The following is a 23860-nucleotide window of genomic DNA, read 5'->3' as shown; positions in this document are numbered from 1 at the left end:
CTTTTTTCCTAATTTCCGATTTTCTTTCTTCGGATCCTCCACTCTAGAAACCTAATTCAAAATCAGTCTTGTTAAATATATGCTAGTCTTTTTAAAGACTTCTTGTCATAGGCAGATTTTAAGATAGAAGCATGATATACTCGCTGTCTCACTCTTTCATATTGCTTGCTTTTAAAAAAATATCTAGCAACTGTTATTTTTTTTATTAATTTCTGAGAGCTGATCTAGATCATATGCTTAATAAATTGTTCGATAAATGTCCAAACATTTAAAGCTTCCTTTTAAATGACGTCAGTAAAATCATTCTATACTCAATGTCATACCACAACTACAGTGACCGCCCAAAGTTCCGCATAAATTCGATAAAAATTAGAGACATGATTTTTTGAAAAAACGCTCAGACCCGTCGATTTTTTTTGAGATAAGGTGTGTTATACGAAACTTGCTTGGAATTTCGCCTATATTTCATAGACGCAATAAAACATATAGCATTCCATTTAAAAAAATGACGGATGACGTCATATCTTTTTTTTTGTTCCACCCTGTATACAAAAATTTATGTGAAATAATGCGCAACTTAAAATAAAAATCGACGGTCTGAGCGTTTTTTCAAAAAATCATGTCTCTAATTTTTATCGAATTTATGAGGAACTTTAGGCGGTCACTGTATATATTTACATACACCAAAAGTAACAAAATAGAGAGTTTCAGATATAAGCTACCCGAATATCACTATAAATTATAAATATAGGAGATCCTATACTACAAGTAAAATCTACATTTTTGTGACCAATTCAGAATTAGTTACTTATTTTGTTGGATGATGAAAGAGTACAGTTATAAGCAGCATTAGGAACCATAACCTATTCTCCTTGAAGACCAGAACCAGAATTTAGTTAAGGTCCATTGGTGTATAATGTACCAGGTGTACATTTACCATTTCAGCAATCGTTTCCATCAGATGACATGCTGGAGTTAGATGATGCAAATATTATGGGGATTGAAATGATGTCTCCTTCACAGTTTGCTGATATTCCATGATGGCATCTTTGGTTTCTTGCATTCTCCTAAAAAAGCGCGGTGTGTACACCACGTGAATCCTTATCACAGACTCCTCCGCTTGATCCTCGAAAAGTGAGGAGACCTTTGAAATGTAAGGTTCATTCTTTCTGTGACATAACAGTTCACAGAGGATTCAAAGGAGATGTTCAAGGAGAAGAGGAAGGAGAAAAATACTACCGCATGGAAATCAAAGGAGACTTTCTAGAGCTTCTGGATATCGAGTGACTCAGATTCCTGAATAATTGCTACCTAATAAAATACGGGCTTGCCGAGATGTTCCTTTAGGCGGCCAAGCGCCCGAACTGAGATCGACCTCTTTCCGAAGGTCTTCGTTTTCCTCTACCAACCAATTTACCGTGTCCCAGAACCCTGGCCACCTCCATGTGGCGCTTTTGATGTTTCTCCGATTGGTGAATTCTACCAACCTTCATCGTACCTTCCAATACATCCTGACCTAGTAGACTTGGCACAGTATAAATCACCGGTTCATAAATCAGAAGGACTTGATCTCGATGTAGCACCTCTAGAAGAAATGCTATACTCACCGAAACATAATGCAGAAACTGAGGATATAGAATGGCGTAATGCGATATTGCGTAGAATAAAAGTTTCTCTCAAGAATAAGTCTCAAGAATATCTATATAGTCCTAAAATACTGTCACTGGATCTAGGATAAGTTAGAGAAGGTCATAATGAAAATTTCTTAGCCCCGTGTATAGGTGCTGATTTCCATCCATGGACAGGTTTTCTTCATACTACTCATGCCCTAAAGAGCTTTAAGCTTAAGGAAAAAAGGGAATTAAACCTCAACTAATGTTCTTCGGGGGATATCGAGAAACTCCAAAGATAGTATGGACTCGAAGGAACTCGAAATGTTGTTCTAGAAGCAAATATTGAGAATTCGCCAGCATCTTAAATTCCTCCACCCCAACTTCCAGCTCTACCTAGTTTGGTAGTCTCCAGATTTAGACAAATTGATTCAATTCAATTTAACAAAAAGTATCGTTAAGTTCTTCTAAATTACTTACTGTAATGGTGACGTAATACCTAATAAAATAGGTAGCTTATTCTATGCTACAATACTTAAAATTAATGAAAAATGTTGAACACTGTAACCCACAACAGACAGAATAATATTTACGGAGCAATATAATAAAGTCGAAACTAAAATATTAATTTTTTATTCAAGGAATAAAAAGCATTATTAAATATGAATATTTTCAGTCTCTTTTCGAAAGAATTTATTAGAAAAGACTCTACAACGTTTGCCAAAGGATTTGAAAACGTTATTGCTTAACATCAATAGACCATCTTGATATGCAACAAAGCTACAAAGTCGGGAGTGAGTAGTAGCGAGTAAGTATTTAATAGAAATGATTCACATCATAGGTCCGATATAAATACAGATTTTGCTTCACATACATCAGACACTCCAAAATATATACTTACTTCTACTATAATCTCTATATCCCCTCTCAAATACCACACAACGGCTCTTTGCAAGCCAAATATTTTATGTACCTCAGCTAAATGTCATCATGACAAAATCGCATAGGAAACATGAGTGAAAATGATTTTACTAATTTGCTGCACCTTTGAGTGAATTAATTAACAATAAAGATAAAAAGTAATTTATTTTGGAGGTCTAAGGCAGAAAAAGGATGGCAAAAATATTATAACTGCCTATGCTAATCGGACATTCATTAGAACAGAGAGAAATCTTTCAGTGATCATGAAGGAATTGCTGGTTTTGGTTTTTGCATTGGAAAAGCTTCGATGTTTGGTTGAGTTGGGTCGAAAATCCAAAGTTTTAGTAGATCTTAAAACAACTATATAAGCTACTTAAAACAGTTTTTAGAAGATAACAAACCTCCAAAGAGTTGGCGAGAGATAAATATGAGGAGTACAGAAAGGGATAAAAGGTATAGCAGCATAATATAGTAGTTCGTAATATATCAGCTTAAACGAACTAAGTGAGGTTCTTTAGAACAAACAACTTCTTATTAAGCTTATGGGCAACAGCATCTACATGCAACCTGGAATCCAGAGTGACTTCCAAAATCGTGGCATCTACTGCAGTACATGTTGAATAAGTTTTCATTTGCATTGATAAAACACATTGAATGGCCTTTAGTAGTGTTTTAGTCGAGAATCAAATGACTTACTTAAGTGTTACTAGTCTCCCTTAAAGACATTAGAAATCTTATATAAAATAATTTCAATTACAGGCTCAAACTTCAGGTGTAAATGACCTCTGATCAGTTAAAAGATTCTCATTTAAAACTAAATAAAAACAACTTATGTAAAAGTCTGTTATTTAACCTAAACAAAACCAGCAACCCAAAAAAAAGGCTAAAACGCCAACATGAATATCAAATACGTATCCCACGCCACAACAGTCAAAACTGTTCTTTACATAAGTTATTTAGTACAATCCGAACGACATAGAAAACTGTCTATATCAGAGCAACTCCAGTACCGTTGAAAGCCAATTTGCTACAATAATTCTTTATAAATACACATTCTGAATAACTAATAGTGTGGGCAAACCTTTATACTGCCTACCTGATAGCAGTACCTGTTACATAAGGAGATGCATGTCTTCTTACGTATGTATGTAGTAAGGTAGTACCTCAATGTCAAAGGTTGTGACTAATATTGTATTGTCGATTAATGAAGGTATTTTTTATGGTTATTGTTAAATCATTTAAAACAAAATGTCACGTCTTCTGTTTTAGAAGCTGTTAGAAGTGTTATTAATTACATTTATATTTTATTATTTAAACATTCGTAGATTTGGTTTATTGTCTATTTTTTAAAAAGAAAAATCACTAACAAGCCTAATTAAATTTTCTTTATTAATAAAAAATCTGTAAATTACTTTACTATCAACTATTTATAAAATAATAAGTTATTAATCTTAAGTGTATTGGATGCTTTGGGTAAATCAATAAATACTGCTATAGCAAGGCAAAGGGTTCCTAAAAATAATTTTAAAAAAATCTAAAATTTGGAAAACTTCTTTTAAAGAGATAACAAAAACCGTGTAAAAAATTAACGATTATGAGATATTTTCTTAAAAACGAGCATTGTGAAAAAGTCAGGTAGCGAACCTTTAACAAGAAGTCTTTGATAAAATTAGCATTTGAATAACAAGACTGATTTTGTAAAAGGTTTCTGGAGGTTCTTTCACCAATTATCTTAATATTGAATAAGGATCCAAAGACCAGACATAATATCTTAACATGAAGATGGTGAGAAACTTGATCTTGAAAGTGATATTTATAAAGTTATAAACACCTTATCATTGGTACTTTTGAATGTTTATATCGTCATATTTTGCGGCCGGCGTTTCGTTTATGATAAACCATCATCAACTGCTTTTTCTCAAACTTTCCTATGAATTCTTTATAGAGTTTCATGGGAGGAAAAGAGAATACCTACATAAAAATTGAAATTTATTAAATAGAAAACAAAACGGATTAATAAAACCTGGAATGCCAAATAACAAAATTGGTTGAACTGATTATTTTTTAAACGATAGAAATTAAAAATTGCAAAAAAATTGTCGTCATGTAGAAATTCAAAAGTAATATTGTGCGTTAAAAAAATCTTATAAAATTCAAAAACAACTTTTCTCTATTTTCTGGAGGGATTTTATCACATAGAGCTAACTTTTCTAACTGTTCTTGACACCATAAAGAGGCGTAAAATGCTACCAGTGTATAAAGATCACAGTCTTAAATCTTGAATTATACCTTAAAATGAGCTTATAATACAGCCAGATCAGTGACTCCCTAAAAGTAATTTTTTCTAAAGTACGTGCCTATACATCACGGTTGTATTAAACAACGTCGACAATGAAAAAGTAATAGTTGTTAATAGAATTTTTGATTGTTAATTTTTTATGTATTAAATTGCTAGTGTTTTTTTTTGAACAATCGTTTAAAGAATATATTTAATAAACTGATCAACTTAAACCGTAGATTGCAGATTATAAAGCGGGGTAGTATATTGACCTTAGCGGTGTCAAATATGGTTACAGCAACTGCCCACGATCTAAATGAAAGATCCTTAAATATACCGTAATTAAATGACGTAATGCGGAGCATTTTAAGTCTTAATAAAAACATTGTCTATAGCGCATTTTAGTAAACCACGCTGGCCTATAAATAAATTATTGCAAATTAGTACGCCCATTCGCAAATTGACGAGGCGATCGTAAAAATAAATTTTCCTGGAAAATAATCATTTTTTTAATGGTTTCAGTTTTAATCCTACGTTTGCTTAACGGGTTGAATGACTGGAATACTCAACAGTGACTCATTGGATTTATTTACTTTATTTTAAGGTATGTTTGGGTAAATCCCAAAGTACCGGTGTAGTAAATATATCACCATCATCTAAAAAAAATCACAGGATCATATCCTTTATCTCTTCTTTCAGCATGGTCTGACCCATCACTGATGAATAAATAATAATAATAATAATAAGTCTTTATAATATTATTAAACAAAATAATAAAACTGATATTAATTATTCAACTATTTACATTAATCATCGTTATACTATACATCACATATATATACAAAAATGGATCTTCACAAAAATTCCATTTAAAGTTCCCCAATCATTTTTGGGAAGGCAATTACTATACGACGTTTACAGAAAACATGTAACCCTAAATTTAATCACTTCTTGCTATTTGCAGATGATAGATATCCGTTTGGAAACAACTGCTTAAAGCAAAAAAATGTAGAAAATCAGTAGCAAAATTGTCAGTTGTCAGCACTGTCCATTATTAAATTACAACTTTTACCAGCTTTTAAATATGCCTGTATAGACAGGATCTGGATCAAAGCAATAAAATATGGTCACCATAAGAGGTGCTGTTTGCCTAGAAGAAGATTCAGAAAAATTATGTTCTGCTATCTCAAATTTCTCAGATGTAATTGATCGTAACGACCTCAACTCATACATATTATCAAAATTACCTTATACTTCTTTACTAGTTCTTATCCTTTACCTAATTACCTAAGTTCAAATGAGGTAGCCAACTTCCAATAAGGCTCACTAAAAAAACAATGTAAAAATAGATAATGCAGATCCTTGCATAAGGGAATTTGCAAAATTTTTAGAATTCATGATGGATCAGCGATTGAATTAGTCGATGCATATTGAATTTCTCGTCGTAAATATGTAAATATGTTAATGGCAAAGCTGGCTTAGCATATCAGTCGTACATTCTATCTCGTGTAAGATATGGCATCATTTTGTAAGGTTTTCCAATGTACTGAAACAGAATGTTGATTACAGAAAAGATCCTTAACGACAATTTGTAGTATACTTTTTAACGAATCATCTTTATAAAAGAAACTTTGATTTTAATTGAATCGGCTTTTTTAGACTCAAAGGCATTGTTTGGGTTTTTTAAACTAATAATAGTCTCATTAGCTCAAAACACATCCCATTTTTCGCACCCATCAAAAAAATTTGGTATTCAAAACTCGAGCTAATGAGACGAGAAAAAAGGTGGGCAAAACTTAACCCACCCAAAGTGGGTTCTATATCCTTGTCGTCAAAAATTCCAAACACTCCATTGTCTGAATTCGACGCAGATCAGGAAGTACCCGAGGATCTGGTCGAAAATTCCGCATATCGAAATATCAAATATCTAATCTGTCGCCTTGACGATGTGAATTAAGACAACCTTGGAACCGTTTTCTAGATGCTAATTTTTTTCTTTTCGTTTGAAATAGGTGCGGTGTCACAGAGGTCCAATAATAAATCGAACTATTTCGCTATTCAATAATGTAATTAAACATTTTCAGTTGACGCAATCGCGTGTAATGTACGCAATACATTCAATTTTTTCAGTTCCTGATTCCGTATCTTTGAATTAGTTAGGAACAGTAAAAGTTTTATTTACATTTTTTACAAAATAATTAGTAGTTAATACGTCAGACTAGGTTAGGTTTGTTGTGGGTAAGGCACCTTGTTTCAATACATTTTGTATTTTTTTTAAGATCCAATCAGTACCGATACCGAGCACGAAATAGGCCAGGGGAGGCTGAGCGAGGGGCATATTGAAAAACAAATTTATTGTACAAATGCCCCAGTAAGAATTACTTTTATTCATAATAATTCGTTGATTGATTTGTATACAAACGTCAATACGGGTCAAGCTAAATCATCAACGTTCAATGTGTTCTATTTTTTTACTCTTGCCGCACCGAGTTGGCCAGACCGGTATAGTAGAATGTGCGTAGCGTAGTATCGGGTTGTCTGGTTACCTATTTTCACTATTTCAGTAAATATATATTTAGGAAATTCTATCTCATACGCGCTAGAATTTTTTTCTAGGAATGAACCTTAAGGACCTCTTTTTATGTCTGTGAATTAATAATTTGAGACCAGACAACTGCAAGATTGTTTATAATTTTAATTCATCAACTTCAAGCAACTAAAAGCCATTAATTTTTTGAAGTTTATGTATACCGGGTGACACAGAAAGAAGGGAACACTAAATAAATCTTTTGATAAACAAATGAAAATTAATATATCGATAGAATAGTTATAAGAGCATCTTTTCGCAAATTCTGTTATTTTTCATCGCTTCCGGTTTAACAGGAAGTGATACTAACTTTTTTATGTTAAATGGGTCATTGGGTATATTATTACGTATTTTGATAGAAAATAATATTCTAAAAATAATGATACTACATTTGCCACTTTTTGTTTTATACTCATAAAAAGAAAACAATTTTTTAAATTTTGAAATAGGGTTAAAAGTTTTAATTTTTAATCAATTAATCACAGAAAAATAATATTCATTGTGTTATTATTTTATTAAACCAGTATTTTTGGCATTTACTTTTTTTTTGTAATAGCACGTTATTATGAACAACCACTTTTAAAATGCAGTTTTTCGGAAATCCAGTCAGTAAACATTTCAGATATTAGTAAGCACTAAAATTCTTTCAAAAAACTGCGGCAAATTTATTTGAATGCAAATAATAATTGCACTTGATAAGATGTCATGTATGCGTTTATTTATAAATATGACTTAATAGTTTTCTTCTTATGGGCTTATTGATCAACCGATTTAAAAAATACTGATATCAAATTATTGGGAAAAAAATTACTTATTTCAAAAGTGCTTTTCCCAATAACGTGCTATTTAAAAAAATAGAGTAAATGCCAAAATTACTGGTTTGGATATTTTAAATAGACGTGTAAAAGAGTTAAATTATAAAATGCAATGAAAACTATTTTTCCGTGATTACTTGATTAAAAATTAAAACTTTCAATGCATTCATACCACTGTACAGGGTGGCCAAATAAGAATGCAAGGTACTGTATCTGGGAAACTATTTATCGTAGAAGCTTGCGATAAAAAAATTTATTACTAAAATGGCCAAGACAATGACCTGGAAAATATTTTCAAGTTTCTAAAATGACCGCTAGGGGGCGCAGCTGCAATCTTGAATCTAGAAAACTGATGTTTCTGTAAATTTTGTTGAATTAACCTAATAAAAAAATAGCTGATTATTAAAGTAGAGACTAATCCGAACCTTTTTTATTTGAATAGTTTTGCTGTATCTCTAAAAATAAAGTGGTGGGGGGTGTTCAAAAGTTGGCTTAAAACACACCCGGTATACTAAAAACGCCTTAGACGATTTTATCAAACTTGGGCTAGTTGAAAAGAACTATTATTAAGCTACGAAGCTATTTCATGTTTTTTTTAGTTTTACATCTCGCCGTTAGAGGTCTTTTTTCGGCTTTCTGACACAAATGACTAATTTTCTCAAAAAACTTAAATGCGTTGATATGATTTTTTTTTTCATAAAAAAATAGCTAAATGCTGTCCAAATAATCTTGCGAAAACCGCAACTCGATATCTTGTTCCTAACTTAAAATATAGGCCAAAGAATATTTTATACCCTTAAATTTTAATTTTTTTATACTAATTATTTTGGAATTTTTTAAAATTCACTACCTTTGAAAACAGAATCTACCATTTTTGAAAATATTACCTAATATCACTAAAAGGTAAGTATTAATAATGCTTATATCAAAAATCAGACCTATTTTATGTTATATATTCACTATGGATATAATAGGAAAAAAAATAATTATTAGAAAGCAGGCCATGGAATGCAACAAAACAAATGTCTACTCAAATTATAAACATTCCTCAAATTGTCAATAGTAAGTTGTCAAAAGTTTTACGTTATTCCCCGATTTCCCCGTTTTCCCCGATTAGTGGCGAACTTACGGCGAATGGTAGTTTTCGGCCTAGGTTTCAACGGCCAAGAATTAGAAGAAATGTGGACAATATTAACAGCGTACTGGGATATATTGAAGGAAATCCTCATGTTAGCACAAGAGCATTATCCCTTGAATTAGACATATCAAGAACAACGATTCAAAATATTTTGAAGGACAATAGGTAAATTCTAATAGCCATCGTCATATATGGATTTATTTAAGTTCAGCTTTTTTTTAAATATATTTATAGAATGCACCCATATCATGTTAATTTACATCAGACATTGAAAGAAGCAGACTTTGACCGTAGGTTGGACTATTGTCATTGGATGTTAGGCATGATACGCGAGGACAGAGATTTTTTATTTAAAATTCTTTGGACCGATGAAGCCCCATTTAATAGTGATAGTAGAGTCAACCTGCATAACATGCATTATTGGTCTGCAGAAAATCCGCATTGGTTGCGTGAAGTTCAGCACCAAGGGCGCTGGAGTTTAAATGTGTGGTGTGGTATACTTGGAGGCAACATTATTGGACCATATTTTTTTGAGCAATCTCTAGATGGCAATGTTTTTTTCGACTTTTTGGTAAATCAATTACCGTTGTTGCTGGAAGATGTGCCACTTGAAGTCCGGCAAAATTTGTTTTTGCAGTTGGATGGTTGTCCAGCACATTTTGCTAGGAATGTGCGAGAGCATATTAATAACATTTTTCAACAGCGGTGGATTGGAAGAGGAAGCCTGTTTCCATGGCCTCCGCGATCCCCAGACTTAACCTGTCTTGATTTCTATTTATGGGGGCGGTTAAAGGACATTGTATTTCAGACTCAGCCTACGACTAGAGAAGATATGAAAAACCGCATTCGTAATGCAATACATACCATACCGAGAGCCGAAATTGAAGCTGCAGTTCTATCTACCCATCAGAGGCTTCAGCAATGCATAGAGCGTGATGGTCAGCATTTCGAGCATTTACGGGGGCATTAAAACCCTTTCTTTTTAAAATCGGTCCTTTATAGGGCCACAACTTACATTATAAAAGAAATTCGAAATAAATTATTTTGTAGTTTTTATAAATATTAAGGGATTTCCATATAAAATTTTCTTTGGCCTAAATTTTAGGTTAGGATGAAGATATTAAGATGCGGTTTTCGCAACCATATTTAGGCGTCATCAGGCTATTTTTTTGTATAAAAAAATTTATACCATTGCATTTAAGTTTTTTGAGAAAATTAGTCATTTGTGTCAGAAAGCCGAAAAAAGCCCTCTAGCGGCGAGATGTAAAACTAAAAAAACATGAAATATAATAATAATTGTAGCTTAATAATAGCTCTTTTTAACTAGCCCAAGTTTGATAAAATCGGCTAAAGCTTTTTTAGTATACAGAGTGTGCTTTAAGCCAACTTTTGAACACCTCGCACCACTTTATTTTTAGAGATACAGCAAAACTATTCAAATAAAAAAGGTTCGGATTAGTCTCTACTTTAATAATCAGCTATTTTTTTGTTAGGTTAATTCAGCAAAATTTACAGAAACATCAGTTTTCTAGATTCAAGATTGCAGTTGCGCCCCCTAGCGGCCATTTTAGAAACTTGAAAATATTTTCCAGGTCATTCTCTTGGTCATTTTAGTAATAAATTTTTTTATCGCAAGCTTCTACGATGAATAGTTTCCCAGATACAGTACCTCGCATTCTTATTTGGCCACCCTGTATTTTAAAAAATTTCTTAAAATTTTTAAATTGTATTCAGGATCAAATTTTCCATTTAGAATAAAGTGTTTATTTAATAATATCATAACAAACATTTAGTCATCTTAATAATCTTGAAGAAAATATTTTAAGACATGGAATTTCAGATCAGAAGATTTCCGTCATTTTTGTGGGTTTATAACGTAATGTCCCGTTTTTTTTTGTGAATAAGTGAAGATTATTTAAAAGTCATGAAGTCATTATCTGAATATCACGAGGGCTACTACTTATGGTACTACATGGCAACAATGCTAACACGATCAACCACAGGACGTGGACAAGTCCATCGGATTCCTCGCCTGCGTACTACCACTGTTGTAGAATACGCTTATGCGAAAAACAGTGTTGCCACATTTTGACAAAATTATACCTATTAAGAAGAGATTTAAATAGGTCTTAAATAGTGTTACTATACTTATACCGTGTGGTGACTTTAACTGGAATAAATTCAGTTAAAACTAATCAAAATTTAGCTCGCAAAATTCCTGAGACCCGTCGATTTTTGTTTATTTTTTTTCACATTTCAAGATAGTTTTTGTATTTTTTCACCTACAGGGGGAGTCCAAATTAACCCAAACTTTTTTTTTCAAATAGAAAGCCACTTTTTTTAAACTCTCATTGAAAAGAGCCCTTTTTCTTGATTAAATTGCCCTATTTACTTTTGTGATTATCTAAAGGAGAAATACAAAAAAAAAACCATTAAATTATTAAAAGTCTCGAAATATTTTGTGTTGGTAAATTTTTGGCGTGTTTGTTTATTTTATTAGTATTGAGACATTTCCTGACATTGTTGTAGTGTCACTGTTAAAGTGAATTTCAACCAGTTGTTAAATAAGTAAACTTATATTGAAAAAATGCCTTATTTATCCGAATCCCACAAGATTGAAATCTTAATGATGATTGGTTATGGGGACAGAAGTCGTACTCAGCTAGATGTTGTCCACTTATTCAGGCAGAAATATCCAGATTTGCCACCTATTAATCAAGGTACGGTTAGTAAAATCGAAAGCAGATTTCGAGAAGTTGGGCACGTGAGGGATGAAACACCCAATTAAAAGTATTGTTAGCGATGGAAGAAAATCCGGTAACTGCAGCCAGAAGAGAAGCTCGCGAAAACTCTATTCATCATAAATCAGTGCTAAAAATTTTAAAAAATGCAAACCGTTCAAGAGTTATTGGAAGACGATCCAGATCGCAGAGTTCAGTTCTGTGAATTAATGATAAACGCCATTGACGAAAATCACATATCTTCGGAGTGGATTCTTTTTTCTGATGAGGCTACATTCACCCTAAATGGCCATGTTAATAAGCAGAACTGTCGCTACTGGTCTGACCAGAACCCACACTAGGTAAGGGAAACTAATACACAATATCCCCAGAAAACTAATGTTTGGGCTGGCATAATTAGCAGGCAAGTTATAGGGCCCATATTCTTCAATGATACTTTAACTGGGAAAAGATATCTAGAATTTCTTGAACATGAACTAGTTCTAGTCTTAGGTGCCTTATATCCGAGTCAGTTCGATCCAGATTTTTGTGATGAAAGAATCTGGATGCAACAAGATGGTGCTCCCCCACATTATGCCCGTAATGTACGCCAGTATTTAGATGACAATTTTCCAAACAGATGGATTGGTAGAAGGGGTGCAATCGAGTGGCCGGCACGTTCTCCTGATCTCACCCCACTTGACTTTTTTCTGTGGGGACATTTGAAAAGTCCAATTTATATGAGCAAACCAGGAAACCTAGACGAACTCAAAGAACGTATTAGGCAAGAAATCCGACAAATATCTCCAGAAGTGTTAGAAAATGTCAGAAACGAATTTTATTATCGTCTTGGGCTTTGCTAACAAGTAAATGGTGCTTATTTTGAGCATCTTATACATTAAACGCAACTTAATGGTTTTTATACTAAATTTAATGTTTTTTTTTCGTATTTCTCCTTTAGATAATCACAAAAATAAATAGGGCAATTTAATCAGGAAAAAGGGCTCTTTTCAATGAGAGTTTAAAAAAAAGCGGCTTTCCATTTAAAAAAAAAAAAATTGGGTTAATTTGACTCCCCTTGTAGGTAAAAAACTATCTTGAAATGTTAAAAAAAATAAACAAAAATCGACGGGTTTCAGGAATTTTGCGAGATAAATTTTGATTAGTTTTAACTGAATTTATTCCAGTTAAAGTCACCACACTGTATATATTTTAATAATATGTAGAGGAATCTGATTCGTCTTAAGAAATGAGCTGACAGGTCAAAAATAAAACATATATTAAATGCTGCTAATTGTTAATCGCGTTGTCCAAATAACTAAGATAAGATATAATATATAAAGATATCTAAGATATAATAAGTTCATACGCAAACAAATAATAATAACATGAATCCTTGATAATAAAAATTTCTAGTTCAAATTATAATGATTGTAAAAAAACCCCAACAACAAATTTGGCAATTTAGGATTCTCACTTTTTGACTTCTTTCACAATGGTAAGAAAAAATGTTGCCGCGTAATTAAAAAAGCATAGTAGTTTTAATTTGCAACAAAACCAGCAAACCTACTGTAAAGGATGCGTTGTATTGTCCCTGATTCTTACAAAAAGAAGTTTTGAAATATCCGCCCAGCTATTAACTATACATCTTGTGTGGAAGATGATGATTCTTTTGTATACATTTGGGCTTGGGTCATTCTCATGAATTAAAACTTTTTTGCCCGGACAGGATTGAGATGAGAGTTTACTTAAATATGATTGATGGGTGTAATAATGGCAAAGATGCATTAACGGTGTGCTAATTTTTTTATACTCGGCAATTGTTATTGTTTATTGTTTCAGTTACGTCACCGCTATGAAACCATTGTCTATTAAATTAAAGATTATTCGCAATTTAATTAATTTAGACCAAATGGTAAAGCTTTGGAATGTTTATATTTAATTATGTAATCATTTAAGTTTAATTATAGGTCATTTTAATTAAATTATTATAGTTGTCTTGGTGACTTTCCAAAGAATTATCCATTTATTTCTTTTAAATATTAATGCATCTTATTCTTGCACATTGCTTCATGATATTTCATAACTCATAAAATTAGTCATAATTACAGACTTTTAAAGTAATGATAATTGTAAAATGTCTTTAAGCTCCCGAGATTTTTTTCTTAAGAAGTGAAAGTGAAGATGTGCAAATTTTTTTTGAATGAATTAGGAAATAACTGGTAAATGAATTTATTTCAATTTTCATTCTCTATTGATTTAAAAAATATTTCTATTGATGTTTATATTCTAAGACCCCTTGGCTTGTAACACGCGGTACCAAAAGTCTGACATAAATGATTTTTGCCATAATATTTTCTCTGTCAGTATTAGTTGGTGTCTGTATAGTATCCATAGTAGTACTGCAAGTTCTACCACCTAAATTAATAATCAACTAAAATGTTCTGATATGTTATAGTAATGTAAAACCTAGAGATTGTTGATATTAACTTGTTTAAAAAAGTTATTTTCAAAAAGCCATTGGTAGATGACCAAATATTAATTTGGGATCTTAATAACTTTATGATAGGTTAAAATAGCAAATATAGTTGTGCCAGATAAAAGAAACAGAATCCACAGTCAGAATAATAAGTCTTAATGTAGTGAGGCTGAGTTAGCATTATTTATCTTAAGATTTTTCTTCCATAAAGCTTTGGACCAGTGTAAGTGCAATGAATAGTTGCAAAAAATTGGCAATATTAGGAGAATTTTTATCATTATAGTAATTAATTTCAATAATTCGTTTTTTACATAAAACAAACCTTAAGAATATATATTATTGAACTCATTCAAGACTCACTCAAGAGCCCAAATATCGGAATTATAGTGGGAAGACCAAATACATGTACAATAAGCCAAGTAGATATCACAAGTAAATAGAACGACACTTTAATTGACGCCTAATGAAGCCCAGTATTTGGAGACATTTTCATATTTCCGAGGTACAACATATATTTTGGCGCCCAACGGATGATAATTTAAGTAACTTATTGCCACTTAAGCTATTAAATAACACTTTCCAATGTTATGTTCCATCTTATTTACTTTACAGCAGTGCCTTATATGCTTTAAATCAGCTTGAGTTTTTATATAATTATTGGTAATTCTTTTAACCGTTTGCGAATATTAGGAAGTCCGTAGAAAGGAAATTTATTTGGAACGGGGAAGGCCTAAATATATACTATTTTATGAATCTACGTAAAATGACAGCTTTGTAAGAGTTATACTTGTACTACAAAAGACTTATTAATTAGGACCTTATGGTTTACCCGACTTATATAGCATGAGTTTAGTGCTACTTTATAAATTATTTCAAAAAGAAGTTAATATTAACAGATAAACTCAATTGAGTGGTGCGAAAGTAATTATTGGTTTATGAAATAACCATTTAAATTAGAATTTAAATAACCACATACAAGGTTCGTGAATATATTTAAAATGCTACTCAGTTTACTGAAGGGTGTGTAATTATTGATTTTGGTGTAAGGATAATTAGCCTTTTATAAAAATGTCAACAATTTTTATTGCTTTATCTTTGGTTCAAATATAATGATGGGTCTTAATGAATTTATACTTATTTTAAATAGTGAGCTAAGTAGGGAAGAAACGTTAAAAATATTAGAATTATTTTTTCTATTTTTAGTAGCATTAACCCATTTCAAATCTAAGTTTAATCAAGGATCAGAATAAAATTATGCTTGCCTTATGAAGTCAATAAGGTAGCAATAAAAAGTAAATTGCGTAAGACATGAAGACACGTTAAAGAAAATCAACATTTTTTATTTTTAGAAGTGATAACGCATCTCAGATCCAAGTATTATCAAGGATCGTAATAAAATTATCTTTGTCGTATAAAACGAAATCGGGTACGTATTTAGGTTGAAGATAATATAGATAGACGTTAAAAATTTAATTTTTTGTTCTCTTTTCAGAAATGATATCGCATCCCAGATGAGTAATAATAGGGTTTTGAGCTTGAAAACTGTAATATAAAACAATATTGTTTTACTATTTTATCATTATACTAGATATCTAATAATAATATAGATGGTAATCTAAATAAACATAGAGGAGAAAATAAATTATTCTTATCCTATAAAACCAGTTACCAAATAATTAAAATTTCTTGAAGAGAAACTGCCGACACTAATTTTTTTAGTTTTAAACTGAAGCCGCGAGATTGTATTTTAAATCGCGATACTTTGCTATTATCGCTGCAAGTACGTGAAATCAATAGAAATTGTCCCAATTTGCAAAGGCTCGCACCAAAGACATTAATAAACATTTATGTGGTGATGGTTTTATAATATGCTAAAATAGAAACTGTCTGCATAATCTCATATAATAATGCCGAAGGTGGATTAGGGGGTCTTAAATTTGACTGTAAACAAAATGAGTTTTCACGAGGTAGAAAGTGAAATTCAGTTTATATTTACGTACTGGTTATTTATTATATCGTTACGCCAGGTTGCACAAGGCCTACCAATATATTTATTTATCATATAAATACACTTTTTTACATACAATTTTTCTTGATCCACACTCGTATTGACAGCCCATATTTTTCAAACTGATAATCTCTAGGTATGATTCACTTACTTTTTTTTTTTAAACAAATGCATCTAGGACAGTTGTTAGTTAGTATAAGTGCCATAACATCCGCCGAAGAGTTCTAGAGAAACGCCAGCAAGACGTACCGTTGTTTTAACGGCCGTATAAGGTGCATAAAAATTCAGAATTTGTCGATTTAAAATTCCGAACGTACTGTGCAATATCATTTTCTTCGAGTAGTCGGCTGCATTTTAAGTACTTTTTGGTCATGCGTTCTCACCGTCCGTTGCTACTACCCAGAAGTAATAGCTTAATGGAATAATAACACTAGAAGCTGATAATAATGTTGTCAAGTACTAAGAGTCTCAGGGATTTCTTGTATTAAGTCACTTTTGTATTGACAAGTATAAATTGTTTTATTATTATAAAATGTTCATTTTACAGGAAGTTTATAAAAACCATAAATTTATATTTAAAATAATTCAATTTCATTATGTATTAAAACCCTCTAAGTATTCAGTTATAGGCAAATAAAATGCGATTTTTTGAATTATGGATTATGCAATAAATATTAAAAAAATTAATACTATATCTTAAATATTTTTGTTAATAAATCTTGACTAGTTTATTAATAAATATTACAATTTTTAGAAATTTGATACATTTACCTCTAGCATTATCAAGTGAAATAAAACATATATGTATATACATATATATTAATTGGCTTTTAAAAGGAAAATTTGTTTTTTCTAAAATAAATATTTTAATATATGCGTTCCCAAAAATAGTCAAACTTCGCAACAATTCGCATAATAATAAAAACATGTGTATTTTTATATATTCCGTATTAAAAATAATCGTGCTAAGCCTATAAAACTGCATTAATAATTTATGCATAATAACGCATAAAAACAAGTAGTACCTACAAGTCACGCTGAATTATTCCTATATTTACCATGTAAGAAAGTGCTAGGGTTTTTGTTTACTTTCTTTTTTCGGTAATATTCTTCGCATCTGTTATGTTCGTACCATCGTATCATTTGCATAATGTAAAACTTTCGATTAAATTTTTTATTAAATAACATTCACATCAGGTGGATATGCTAAATAATTCACTATAAACTAAAAAACAACTTACCAAATATCAAAAAATATTTCTAATAAATCCAAATATTTGTGGGTCTTTTTCACTATAAATCACAAAATAATTTTTCAGAAAAATCGTTCCGAAAATCGGAAACAGCTGAGTATATCGCGCGCGAAAGCTCGGCCGATTTTGGGTACTACCGTCACGACGGTAGGCGAACCAAGTACGTTAACGTACTGTCGTACCTTCACAGTTTGGTTCTTTGCCGACAAGAGACTCGAGTTGCAGATTTTCATGAAGGGGGACTGCCAAGTGAGATACAAGATATTACAGTCAATACAAAAGAAAAGGATGGAGTAATTGTTTGTACCCTCTATGGCACTTATTGTTAATGCTAAATATGTGGATTTTTTTTTTGGTTATGTGAAACTGTAAACTAGTTGGTCTTTAAAATTAGTTTTGTCAACGAATATGGATATACTAAGAAATATATGTTCTTAGAAATTTGGTTTTTTGAAGTATAGAAATTCTTTTGTCCTGTACACTTAAGCAACCCTCTCAGAAAATAATTGAAACACTCTGAAAACTTGCTCTCTTCTAAAACTTCCAAGACATGATTTTAGAATGAAACAACTGTCCAAACCAGAACAAAATTCTTTAGGAAGAAAACTTCAAAATCCAGAGTTAAAGCAACTTTTATACTAGAAGCTAGATAGTCGTACCAGGACCTCCTTATCCATTTCTTGTATTAATAAAAGCACACGTCACCCTGAGCAAAAAACTATATACTTAAAAAGATCTGATTCTCCAAAATTTGATGTAACATCTTGCAATATCTCCAAGACTTTTGGTAAGTAATTGATCAGTAATCAAGTAAACTTATTTTTATTTTTTTTATGCAATACTGGCATACATCGGCAAACCCTATAGTAGAGCCAGCGCTACGGTGTCTGTGGATATTTTTCATAAGTTATCATGTTGTAATGTGAGGTGATTCCACAAACTTACACTTCTCCGTAAAAAGGAACTCTGATACAGTGACGTGCTAGGCGTCGGTAGATGTACTCGATATTCATGAGTCGCATCTGACGACCTTGGTGGAAGAGCATTAACAGTTATGGTATCGATAAAAAACAAAGTGAGGTCCATCACCTTCCTTCTATGCACCAAACAATTGAAACTATTGGTTACCTGTGGATCTCTTATAAAACGTATGACCCTCTTCTGAATGGAATCAAGCAGCTTCAAAGTATATTTGGGTGCAGAGCTCCATATGTGAGAGCACTACTCAAAAGATAGACGAATCTGAGCCTTTTAAAGTGTTAAAAGCTGTTGCAGTGTATAAGGCCTTTTCGTTTTAAAAAGAGCTTTAGGGTTTTGAGAACCCCTTTTAGCTATGCTTGCTACATGATCATGTCAAGACATATTGCCTCCAACCTTCAGTCCTAAAAAGTCAACTGACGTAGACAGTGGCAAAATAAGCTCCGACATAATAAGGCTTGAGGCCTTCTTTGTAAATACAATATCCTGAGTCTTAGCTACGTTAAATTTAATCAGATTGCGCTCAACCCACCCAGAAATAATGTTAAGGTCAGCAGTGAATTGTGACCTGGTGACGCCTATGGCACTGGATGTCGGCTGAAACCTGTCTGGTTGGACGACTTGAAAGAAGATACCAATGTACTGTTATCCGCAAAGCTGTATATTGGATTAAAAGGCTTTTTAAGAAGGTAATTGATATATAATAGGAAAAGGGGAGGGAACAAGATACATCTCTGAAGGACACCAGCGTTTATTTTAAATCTCTTCGAGGTGTGTCCATCAACGAGAACCAGGATGGATCACTGCTAGGCAGGCTTTTCCAAGCCAAGCAACGAGAGTTTGTGGCAAACCATAAGAATGCAATTTTTCTTGCCAGACCCTATCGAAGGCCTTTAAAATATCCAGAGTTATTGCACGAGATTCACCATGATTCTCGATAATCTTACTTCAAACATGCCAACAGATCGCCAGTAGACCTGTGTGTTTCAAAATTTGCTGGTTGTTTCTCCATTACCTTGGAGATTGCCAGGACTCAAGCAATCGTAAAGTAATTATTGGGTACCGTCTTTTTCTTTCTTTGGATATCGGATGAATCCCCACAAGTTTACAGTCTCCAGGGAACCCTTGTATGAAAGAAATACAGTTTGCACAACAGTGGTGTCAGACATCATACACTTCTTTAATACTATTGGCGGTTTAATACCGCCAGTCCATATATCAGGGCCAGTCGCCTTGTTAGTGTTTAAGCCTTTGAGAGTTTTTTCAAGATATCTGTGATGGAAGCGGCATCAAAGAAGCCTTTCTTAACAAAGTCTGTGGCGTTTTGCCTTGTGGGTCTACGGTAGAGTTTGATGCAAACATCTGACCCAGCAAGTCCGCTTTTTTCATAGCGGTCATTGCAATGGAGCCATCTCCCCTAGTCGTTCGTGAATTTTTTTCACATCTGCATGAGTGTTGTTCAGTTTGCAGATGACACTACTGTCACTGCAGCTTCAAGATGTACAGCTTCAGAACTTAGAGAAGTGAACTCAAACTTGTGATGTATCTAAATAATATCAGAACATTGTTATGAATACATCCAGTATCTAAGTAAGATCTCAGGAGAAAAATATTACTTTACAGTTTAATTCCTGAAAAAAACATTCAGACAAGCAATACTCTTTTGCCGTAACTATCCACTGGATATATGATTTTAATTTATAATAACATCTTTTCATTTATTGATAACCAAATCATATACAATGACAAAGCAATGTCACAAAAAGGTAGTAACAAGCATTCATAAATAAAATATATTAGCATTCAAATTACCAAATTGCCAATTTCAAAACAATCTGAAGAAAATTAAAGAAGAATTAAAAAAGACACATTAGGATAATTAAGTACAAGTAAAGGAGCAGTAACACCTGCCTGGTAACAAATCCATATGTCTGTTAAGCCAAACCAGAGGTGACTTCTCCAAGACTGTCTTGCTGAATCTCATTAAGCTAATCTTTGTTACATTTAACAGTCGAGAGTTATCCGTGCACCACGAAGACATCTGTGCCATTGCACACGAACACTCCAAGAGCGTTACTAAAGACGATTCAACCATAATAACCGAGGTATCATCGGCATACTGAAAAACATCACCCGAGGTCACCCGCCAGGCAAGATCATTCACATACAGCAGAAACAGAATCGGCCCAGCTATGAAGCTCTAAGGCACGCTTTGCTTGAGCCACACTACACCAGAAAAATTTAACACTATCCTTACTATTTAACATGCTATTTGGGATCGATTTCCCAAGTAGGACTCTATTAGAGATTTTAGAACGAATATTCCTCAGGCCATACCACTCTAGCTTCCCATATAAAATACTGTGAAAGGCTTAGAGAGATCAAACAAAATTCTTGTTACTACATTGTTGTTATCTAGGTTATCTATTATAAATTAAAGTATTTAAATTCTTTCTGTTATAAGTGTAATATAGAAAATCACAATTTTTTTCAAAATTATTTGCAGGTTAACTGAAATGCCATTTCTCTTTTAATCATTTATTCGATTAGATGCACAACTTAGGAAAAACAGTCAGTTTACATAGAGAAGATCAGGATAAAAGGTATATTTCTACAGAATCTGGGATCTGCCACTGAAAGAGTTAAAGATTTTTGATATTGTGCTCAACAAGGCTTCTATTCTAAATTTTTGAAGTGACAAGCAGTTTGCCCAAAAGACTTGACACCTTGACATCTCCAAGGCCTTTGATCACTCCACATTACGGCTGCTGTCTTCAAAATATTCCCCACTACCATTTAATACCTTCCTTGTGAATCTTCTTCTCCTAATGATACTAATCAGCACGTTAAATTTGCAGATTACACGATCATCATTAATCACTACAGCTTTTAAATCTAAAGGAATGGAGAAATCAAAGAAAGAAGTCAATAAAACTGCTCATGAATATTCTTATGAAAAGCTTTGGTATATTTTCCAAGAAAAAGCTCGCATGAATACATTTGACATTTCGTAGTAGCGCCAAAAACAGAACAAGCCTAGCGGTTTGACAAATGGTTTAATTTAACCGGTGGGGCCCTCTTAAAATGAAATATATTGAGCCACTTAATAATTATTGGCTCACGTAGGTGGGCTTCAAATAAAAATACGCCTAATTTATTTATTGTGCAATAATTTACACTAGTCTGTGTGGGCACGGAACAAAAAAACAACCATTTAGCTGGCACAATAGATTTGTTTTAACTTGAGCTTCATGTAGATCGATTAAATTGTACTCTGTTTCGCATTTAATGGTCTAATTTGTATTAAAGTACTTTTTATTTACATCGGTATAGAAAAAAAGTGTTGACCGGTTAAGGTTGACATTTACTTTTAATAACGTTGAAATTAAATGTTTCTAGATATTTTCTGTTTTGAGCAATTGATTTTTTTGACTGTCGGACGGCGAACTCATTTTTTTTTCGGTTCGAGTTGATTGAATGAGTCTGAAAATTTAAATTTATTTTCTCGTAACCCCGTTGTTTAAATAATCACGTTATCTGTAGAACATAATTGCAAAAATTTTAGTATATTTTTCAAGGCCCTTATGGTTCCACGTTTAACGAATAATTTATTATTACTTGTGACACGAGCAGTTCGCTAAAAACATTACGAGGCAAGGTCGTCCATATATATAAAAATTCTTTTGCTTTTTATCAGGCATGACATCCCAAAAAATATAACGGGTGTTTACCTGCAACGTAACGCCTGTCCATGCTGGCATTGTACAGATACCATGGAGTAAAAAAAGGACAATAACAACACGGCAAGACATTTTTAAGAGAACTTAATTAAAGAAAAGAATCTTGAGTATCGGTGGTGGAGAGTAGTATTTCATTTGTGGTACATTAAATAATCGCTGCCAGCTAAGTGCTAGCTGTCCTTTACGCTACTTTCGGAAGCCAAGATATCCACCACTTAAAAATGGCCAACGTTTTTCGAAATGTTTCTTTTTTTTTCATGGGCTATATCGCATTCCTTACTTAAACCAGAGTTTAATTGCGTTAAGTTAATTGTGAGGGATTTTCAGTTTTTATTTAGTTGTATTATAGCTATGGAAGTTTTGGCAAGTGACATTTTTGATCAAAATGATTTTCTTGCCTAAATAAGCATTTTGAACCTAACTGTGTTTTAAGGACCACTAAAATCCGAACTATTTTGTTAAATTAGAAAAACCAGAGGTTTTTTAACACGATCGTTGAAAATATGCAATATTGTATAGTTTTTTTATAAGTACTGGTATCTTTGCAAAAAATGTCACACACTTTTTAAGTCAGAAATCTTCAGAAAACTGTTCCAAATGCACTAATTCGCTTTATCAAATTCTGTATAGTTAATTTAAAAATAAAAAAAATCGACAGAATATTGTAATATTTAATAGAAGAATGAGAAGCAGGCTTTTTATATTGGTTTTTTTAAGTCTTGGTGTATATGCCTCTTTTCTAATGTTCTAGCCAATTAGTGAGTTCGAAATCGAAAAAACTAATTATACTATTCTGATTAACCAAAAAGGAACCAATTAAAATATCATTATCAAATGTCAAAAATAGCAAAAGGATTAGTATTTTGTCATTATAATTGGGATCTATTGCCACTTAATAGCTCCACAATAATAGTTTTTTAATTTATATTTATACTGTATAGTGCTTTCATTTTAAAACAAACCACCTACATATGCAGGGTGTCTCACGACGAATAGACGCGATCGATATCTCAGAAACTGATTTTTCAAAACATGACACAGTCGATGGGGGCCACACAACTAAAATATTTTGACAGTTGTGACGTTTCCGGTTATACCGGAAGTAGGTGTCAACTTCGTTATTTTAAATGGAATACCCTATATATTTTTACATTTTTGGCTTCCACATGAAATTCTAGGTATATTTTATGTATAATGTCCTTTATCAAAGTGTAACCGTTTTTGACATATTTTTAATTTCATGTGAAAAACTATGTTTATAAACCCTAACATAATTACTGATTACTCACTTTTAGTAGCCTTTACTTATTGGTTAGTTTCGGTTTTATTTTGA

The 23860-nt window shown here is 32.4% G+C and overlaps 1 protein-coding gene across 2 annotated transcripts in view; it reads right to left on the bottom strand.

The window, feature by feature from the left end:
- The window catches only part of LOC126749180 (uncharacterized), a 185354-nt gene that overhangs the window by 103631 nt on the left and 57863 nt on the right, over positions 1-23860 (bottom strand). The window contains exon 1 of one of the 2 annotated variants that reach the window (XM_050458861.1): positions 17798-17988. The exons of the other annotated variant lie outside the window; for it this stretch is intronic. The gene's annotated coding sequence lies outside the window, so the exon portion shown is untranslated. Of the gene's footprint in view, positions 1-17797; positions 17989-23860 lie in introns of those variants that run through there. 2 annotated transcript variants of the gene reach the window in all.

This window comes from Anthonomus grandis, chromosome 22, assembly GCF_022605725.1.
Source record: "Anthonomus grandis grandis chromosome 22, icAntGran1.3, whole genome shotgun sequence".
In the NCBI taxonomy this organism is placed as follows: Eukaryota; Metazoa; Arthropoda; class Insecta; order Coleoptera; family Curculionidae; genus Anthonomus; species Anthonomus grandis.
Note: the sequence above shows the minus strand (reverse complement) of the source record. Positions and strands in the feature narration are given on the sequence as shown.